The following is a 7,846-nucleotide window of genomic DNA, read 5'->3' as shown; positions in this document are numbered from 1 at the left end:
ATATTTAACCTATCCACATTACCACTAAGGCTGGAGGACACTTCACTACTGGTTGAAAAAGCCACCAAAGATGGAATTATTGAAAAATCCAAAGCTGTATTTCTCAAACGCGAAAATTACAACACACTATATTTTTACCATCTCCCCAAAATTCACAGAATCCTGAATGATCCCCCTGGATGCCCCATAGTGGAGGCCATGTACAGTGTCACCAATCACTTTTCCATATACATTGACCATTTTCTAAAACAACTGGTTCAGAACTTACCAGCATATATCCGTGACGGTATCCATTTACTGAACACCCTGCAAAACTACAGTTGGGAATCTGTGGTTATCCCTCGACAGTTGCTCCTTGTATACATCAATCCCCAATGACATTGGATTATAAGCAGTACAATATTTTATTTCCTCTCCCAAGACCCACTAATCAATTCTAGACAGGCGGAATTCATCCTAGAATCCACAAAATTCTGCCTGACTCATAACTATTTCCTTTTTGATAACCAATACCATCTACAGACCCAAGGCACAATACCAGTCTGTGATCCTGACACTTTAGCCTTTCTAGATCTAGAACTCAACCATACTGACGACACCATTCACGCAAAGAATTACACGAAATTGACCGCAGGCAACTCATACTTCATTTCCATAGCTGTCACCATTCGAGATCGATTTCCAACATACCAAAAAGCCAATTCTACCGTTTAAAACACAATTTCACCCGCTCAGAGGACTATAATGAACTGAGGGATCTCTTCAAGAAGAAGCCCCCTTAATTGAGGGTGCCTACAACCATTTTCTGAGTGAAGCACCCAGACCCAACCATCATCAGTCCACCATATCCTCCCAGACACCCAGATTCATTACCCAGTTCCACACACAGCATAAAAAGATGGAACACATCTTCCAAAAACATTGGGGCATACTGCAAGAAGATCCCCACCTTCAAAACAGCCTCAGCGATATGCCAAAAATCACATACAGAAATGCACAAAACACAAAAGGAAAAATAGCACCCAGCAAATTAAAATCTCGTAAACCCAAATTAACATAAACCCTCACCTTCCTAGACATAAAGGGAATGTATCAATGCCGCAAGTTTAACTGTCTAACCTGCACCCAGATAAACCCTTGATTCTCTCACCCCTTGCCCCCCTCCTTCCTTTTTCCTTCCCAACCTTCCTTTTCCCCCTACCCCTCCCATCTTCTCTACTACCCCCATGTGTATGCATGTGAGTTTATATGCATGCCTGTTCCACAACAACCTTCTCTCTTGTGGGTATGGGTGTACACATGTGCACGCTTGGATATGCATGTGTGAGGATGTGTTTTTGGACACCTCTAAATCAGTGTTTTTGTCATGCTCACAATTATTTACAGCTAAGTTGCCCATAAATAATAAATAAAAAATAACATCCATATATTGATCTAAATTAAAAAAAAAAAAATCTATATATATTTTTTTAAATAATCTTTCAACAGGATATTTGTGGTCGATGAGATTGTCACAATGTAAATCTGTAAGTATACCCAATGAACTATTAAATCTTCTAAATCTATATAGATATATAGCAAAAACATTTGTAAAGCTATATATATCACTTTACTCTGCTTAATTTGATATTACCTCATTCCATTGGATAAATCTATCTATATTTTTTCTATATATTTTTTCTTTAGTAATATCTATTTTTATTATTTTTTATTTTAACTACTATTATTACTTTTATTCTTATTTTTATCTATTATATTTTATATTTTTTTACTTTACTTTATTTCATTTAATCAAATTATTTCTCAATTTTATCATTATTCTTATATTTTTCTTTTTTTTATTTATATCTATTTTCATGATTATTTTATGTCTACCCTTATTTAATTTTATTTTTACTGTATCTCAGTTCATTACTAATCTTTAGCATCGTGTTGTGCACATATATGTATGAATCTCCTTAATATTTCTTGTCCAACACAAGCATTTTTATTATGCTTTTGAAACTAGCGCTGGTCTGCTGAACCTTGCAGTTCCTAGTGCTGCCCCCTCCCCTTTCTCTATATGAACTCTGCTGAGGACAGCCGAATCACATGCCTGACGAAGGAGTGCACATGCTCCGAATGCGAGCACGCATGCTTCGAATGCGAGCACTCAAGCCACACCCCCTGTTCTCCAGCATCTGACGTTTCCTGCTGACGTGCCCTGCTGACGTGCCTGCTGTGATATCCTCCAGCCTCAGAGCTACAGATGCCACCGGAGTGGCCTGGGACTGACTCATCACTGCTGCCCAGCCTGGAACCGAGGGAACATCCAGTACAGCTGAACAGAACAACCATACCCATATGCCTTCATATAACATAGATTGATGCGCTCTGATACAAAGTTCAATCAATGTGATCAATCAATCAATTCAATCACTGACACATGCCTTTCTCAAGGCCTTGAGAAAGTCATGTGTCAGTGATGTAACGCGTGGGAGGAGCTTAGGACACAGTCTGCTGAATTCATTGTATCAAGCAGCAGCAGCTTGCGCAGCAAGCCTTGTCCTTACAAGCCAGCTGAGATCTGCCTATCTGCTTATCTGCATGCCTAAAACAAGTCAGGCACACGTGAGTTTATCACTGTGCTGTTTTGCCTGTGAACTTTTATTGTAACAATATTGCGCAATGTTTTCTCTCTTTGTTTATTTTACATAAAACCACTTGATACTGAGAAAATTACCATTCATTGTGGCTGTGGAAGAAATAGCTCAGAGGGTGAACAGATAAGTGCTGCAGGAGTCCAGATGTCCCAGATTGCTGGGGATTGAGCTGTCGCCTGTTACTTATCCTATCTCATGAATTTAATCATCTATATTTAATCAGATTCTATTGGCACTATTTATCTATTTATACTCATCAATTGTATATGTATTGCACCTTTATAAGCATATCATTTGTTTATTTTTATTACGGAGGATTCAACACTTATTACAGAGAATGTATCTAATTTGTTTATTTATTGGCACTAATTTGGATTGATTACTATTTGCAAACGCATTTTTAGTATATCTATACACAATTGTTGCTTAGTTTACTTTGGAGATATCGCACCACTTCCAGTGGATTTGTATAACTGGAGGAACACAGTTTTTAAATATTTGCGATTTTTTCATATATTTGCGATTTTATGTATATGCGATTTGGTAGCAATTTTTTTCACATTAGTTTTTTAGCACAAAAAATTATTTTCTCACATTGATTGAACTTTGTATCAGAGCGCATCAATCTATGTTATATGTTTTAATTTTTAGGGGATTCTGACCACTATATAATTGATAGCAGCTTGATATCATTGTCTCTCTAACAATTTTTATTTAATTAATTGCACGTGCATTCACATACATTTGATTTACACTTATTTGATTGTATATGTCACGCTAGAACATTATTGCGCTTGGTGTTTTTGTTTATTTACATACCCATATGCCTGATTACCATTGCTCAAATTTGAGTGTATTTTAAAACAAATTAAGGCTCTTTTAATCTAACTTATTACGCTTAGAGCGGCGCTGCTCTCTCTCTCTCTCTCTCTCTCCCTTTCTCTCATTATCATAGAGTCTTTTCTGCTCTTCTAAACTGGCTGCTGCTTTCAACCTCTACCAGAACCTTTAACACAGGTCTGGATCCAGAAAGTAAATTGGACTAAAACTTCCAAACATTAGCTAGACTCTTATTATTATTTTTACTTTTATTACTATAACCTATTTATATCACCAGTGGCCCTTGTCAGCGCTCCATTCTACCCTCCTTATATCAGTGAGAAGGAATAACCACCCCAAATAATCAAGACAAAGTTGGAACATTTTGTGTCATTCAGTTGGAGATGATTTTTTTGGGGACTGTATTAGTCCACAGACATGTCAAATAATATGATTTTTTTACTCACCATTAAATCCTTTTTTTAAGAGTCCATTGAGGGATGAATCTTGTTAATAAACAAACTAGGGTTATACTGCCACCTGCAGGTGAGATAGATACTAGGTAATCAGAAAAAACGAAGACCAGTCCCCAGAAGCTACAGTATCTCATAAAAGTGAGCACACCCCTCACATTTGTGTAAAAATTTTATTATATCTTTTCATGTGACAACACTGAAGAAATTACACTTTGCTACAATGTAAAGTAGTGAGTGCATAGCTTGTATAACAGTGTAAATTTGCTGTCCCCTTAAAATAACTCAATGCACAGCCATTAATGTCTATACTGCTGGCAACAAAAGTGAGTACACCCCTAAGTGAAAATGTCCAAATTGTGGCCACCATTATTTTCCAGCACTGCGCTAACCCTCTTGGGCATAGAGTTCAGCAGAGTTTCACAGGTTGCTACTGGAGTCCTCTTTCACTCCTCCATGATGACATCACAGAGCTGGTGGATGTTAGAGACCTTCATCCTCCATCTTCCGTTTGAGGATGCCTCACAGATACTCAATAGGGTTTAGGTCTGGAAACATGCTTGGCCAGTCCATCACCTTTACCTTCAGCTTCTTTAGCAAGGCAGTGGTCATCTTGGATGTGTGTTTGCAGTCCTTATGATGTTGCAATACTGCTCTGTGGCCTTCAAAAGGAGGGGATCATGCTCTGCTTCAGCATGTCACAGTACATGTTGGCATTCATGGTTCCCTCAATAAACAGTAGCTCCCCAGTGCCGGCAGCACTCATGCAGCCCCAGACCATGACATTCCTACCACTATGCTTGACTGTAGGCAAGACACACTTGTCTTTGTACTCTTCACGTGGTTGCCTCCACACATGCTTGACACCTTCTGAACCAAATAAGTTTAACTTGATCTCATCATACCACAGGACATGTTCCAGTAATCCATGTCCTTAGTCTGCTTGTCTTCAGCAAACTGTTTGCGGGCTTTCTTGTGCATCATCTTTAAAAGAGGCTTCCTTCTTGGACGACAGTGATGCAAACCAATTTGATGCAGTGTGCAGTGTATGGTCTGAGCACTGGCAGGCTGACTCCCCATCCCTTCAACTCCTGCTGCAATACTGGCAGCATTCCTACATCTATTTCCCAAAGACAACCCCTGGATATGACGATGAGCACGTGCACTCAACTTCTTTGGTCAACCATGGCGAGGCCTGTTCTGAGTGGAAACTGTCCTGTTAAAACACTGTATGGTCTTGGCCACCATGCTGCAGCTCAGTTTCAGGGTCTTGGTGATCTTCTTATAGCCTAGGCCATCTTTATGTAGAGCATCAATTATTTTTTTCAGATCCTCAGAGAGTTCTTTTCTATGAGGTGCCATGTTGAACATCCAGTGACCAGTCTGAGAGAGTGAGAGCAATAACACCAAATTTAACACACCTGCTCCCCATTCACACCTGAGACCTTGTAACACTAATGAATCGCATGACACCGGGGAGGGAAAATGGCTAATTGGGCCCAATTTCGACATTTTCACTTAGGGTGTTGCCATCTGTTCAGACATAAATGGCTGTGTGTTGAGTTATTTTGAGTGGACAGCAAATTTACACTGTTATACAAGCTGTGCACTCACTACTTTACATTGTAGAAATGTGTAATTTCTTCAGTGTTGTCACATGAAAAGATATAATAAATATTTACAAAAATGTGAGGGGTGTAGGACTTTGCAGGACTTTTAAACCTGCAATTATGCAGAAACAGAAACACTGACCTTATATAACTTAAAGAACATATGAATAGTCATCTATTTTGCAGTATTTGACAGATCTGATAGCTCAAAAAATACCCACACCCCTAGTAGATTGGGCTTTAATGGGAAGAGAAGGACAGAGGGACCCAACAGTGTCAAAATACACTGTTCAGCAGCTGCAGCCAATTGCCTGTAGTCAATGATATGCAAAAGTTTTCCAACTTGTCCATTTAACAGAAGATGATATAACGGTCTATTTCTGTTGAACAGGAATGGCCACACACACCGATCAAAATGTGCCCAATTCCTGCTGAACCAGCTGAATTTTGATCTGTCTATAGCTAACTTTAAAAATAGTAAATCTGGAAGACTCAGATGGTTTCACATAGGGAAGTTGTAACCAGGCCTATTTACATTGTTGAAACACCGCCAGCAATTACTGCCCTGCAAATCTACAGACAGAAAAAAAGGGTGATTCAGACATAACCCACCTAGCATCTAGCACTATGTCACATACATAGTTCAGCATGATGATCAACTGGTCAATGCGTTTGATATTTTAAGTTTCAAAACTAGCTGCTGCCAGATAGCCTTTAAGTGATCTAGACCAGGTAGAGTGCAGATGCAAGCATAAATTGAAAGTCCACTTTTGGCAATACTGCACACTTAGACAGCCTCTACAACAAAGGAAAGCATTCCCAACTGACACAGCTATGGTCCCAATAGCTCCACATAGAATCCTCAGATGTACTGGACTGGCCTGAAAGCAGAGTTATGAAAAAATTGACACAGAAAAACCTGCACTTGTTGGCTAACTGGAGAGATTTCCAATATCCAGTCTGAGTCTATCAGCAGATGTTGAGAGTACTGCAAATCTTCCAATTCAAGAGAAAAATATAGCTGTGGGGTGGGAGGGGTAACAACCTCTAGGGGGCTATCCATCAGTTTTCTTTGTACCTGATGTCTATTTCTCATGTATCGGTAAAACCCTGGGTTGCTTATCACCAGTCTGTGTCCCTTAATGAATGACAATGAAAATTAATGTTTCCTCTTGCAAAAGTTTCAGTGACAAGTTTACGTATGAATCAACATAATGTAGGCTAGAAATTGTAAAAAAAAAAAGCCTTTGATAAAACAGAAGGGGGCGTGGTTTTTACCCATGGCACGGGTGAGCTGCATCTAGAGAGAGCCATGTTTGGGATCCTGCTTTGTTCTGCTTTCACTTCTGCCTCGCACCTGACAACCCTCCTACAACATGAGGAAGAAACCTGGGTGACCTTCCACTGCTAAATTGCACCACTTTGAGTCCATCAAATGTTACCTGGCTCCAGAAACCGAGAACTCACCAGACACCAGAGGTCCATCCCCACATGGTGCCAGGGTCACTCCTCCACATTGAGTGGGCTCACGCCATAGCTCCCTTGTATCCTCATATGGATTGGGATGTCTTCACTCTAGGAATCTTCACTCTGGGATGTCTTCACTCTAGCTCCCACAAAGACACAGATGTGGCAACAATGGTGAGTGGTCTTCCCACCACCACTGAACTAGCCTTCATACGTTAGAGCGCTCTATCAAGCAACAAAAAGGATCAACCAATCTTTGGCGCACTGAGTGGTTGAATGAAATGCACACGGGCAATGAGAATAAAAGTTCAATATAAAAGTTACTGGGATAAAATGCTGGCTATGGATGGCTGCAGGCTCAATATGAGCTAGAAGGAACTCTGGAGAAACAAAAACAAGAAGAGCAGTGCCATCTAAATGCAGCAATGAAGATACTTTAATTCCAAGTAGTAGAATAACACTCACAGGATAATGGAATGTCAGCGCTTTGAAAGAGATAAAATGTTCATCTGCTCTAAGGGGAGGACAGCTGCAGCGTCTGGAGAGGCACCTCCAGTCATGGCTGTGCTGGTGGCTCCCATCACTTCCTGGCCCATGGGTACACTCTATTGGGGCAGGCTGACCTGCCCCAACAAAAAAATTGCGTGGGGGTCCCACCAAAATCCATACCGAACCCTTATGCGAGCAAGCAGCCATGGCAGGCCACAGGAAAGGGGGGAGAGTGAGCACCCTCCCCTGAACCATACCAGGCCGCTTGCCTTCAACATGGGGAAGGTGCTTTGGGGTCCCCCAAAGCACCTTGTCCCCATGTTGATGGGGATAAGGGCTTCATCCC

Source organism: Aquarana catesbeiana, linkage group LG02, assembly GCF_042186555.1.
Source record: "Aquarana catesbeiana isolate 2022-GZ linkage group LG02, ASM4218655v1, whole genome shotgun sequence".
Lineage (NCBI taxonomy): Eukaryota > Metazoa > Chordata > Amphibia > Anura > Ranidae > Aquarana > Aquarana catesbeiana.
This window is presented reverse-complemented; position numbering follows the sequence as displayed.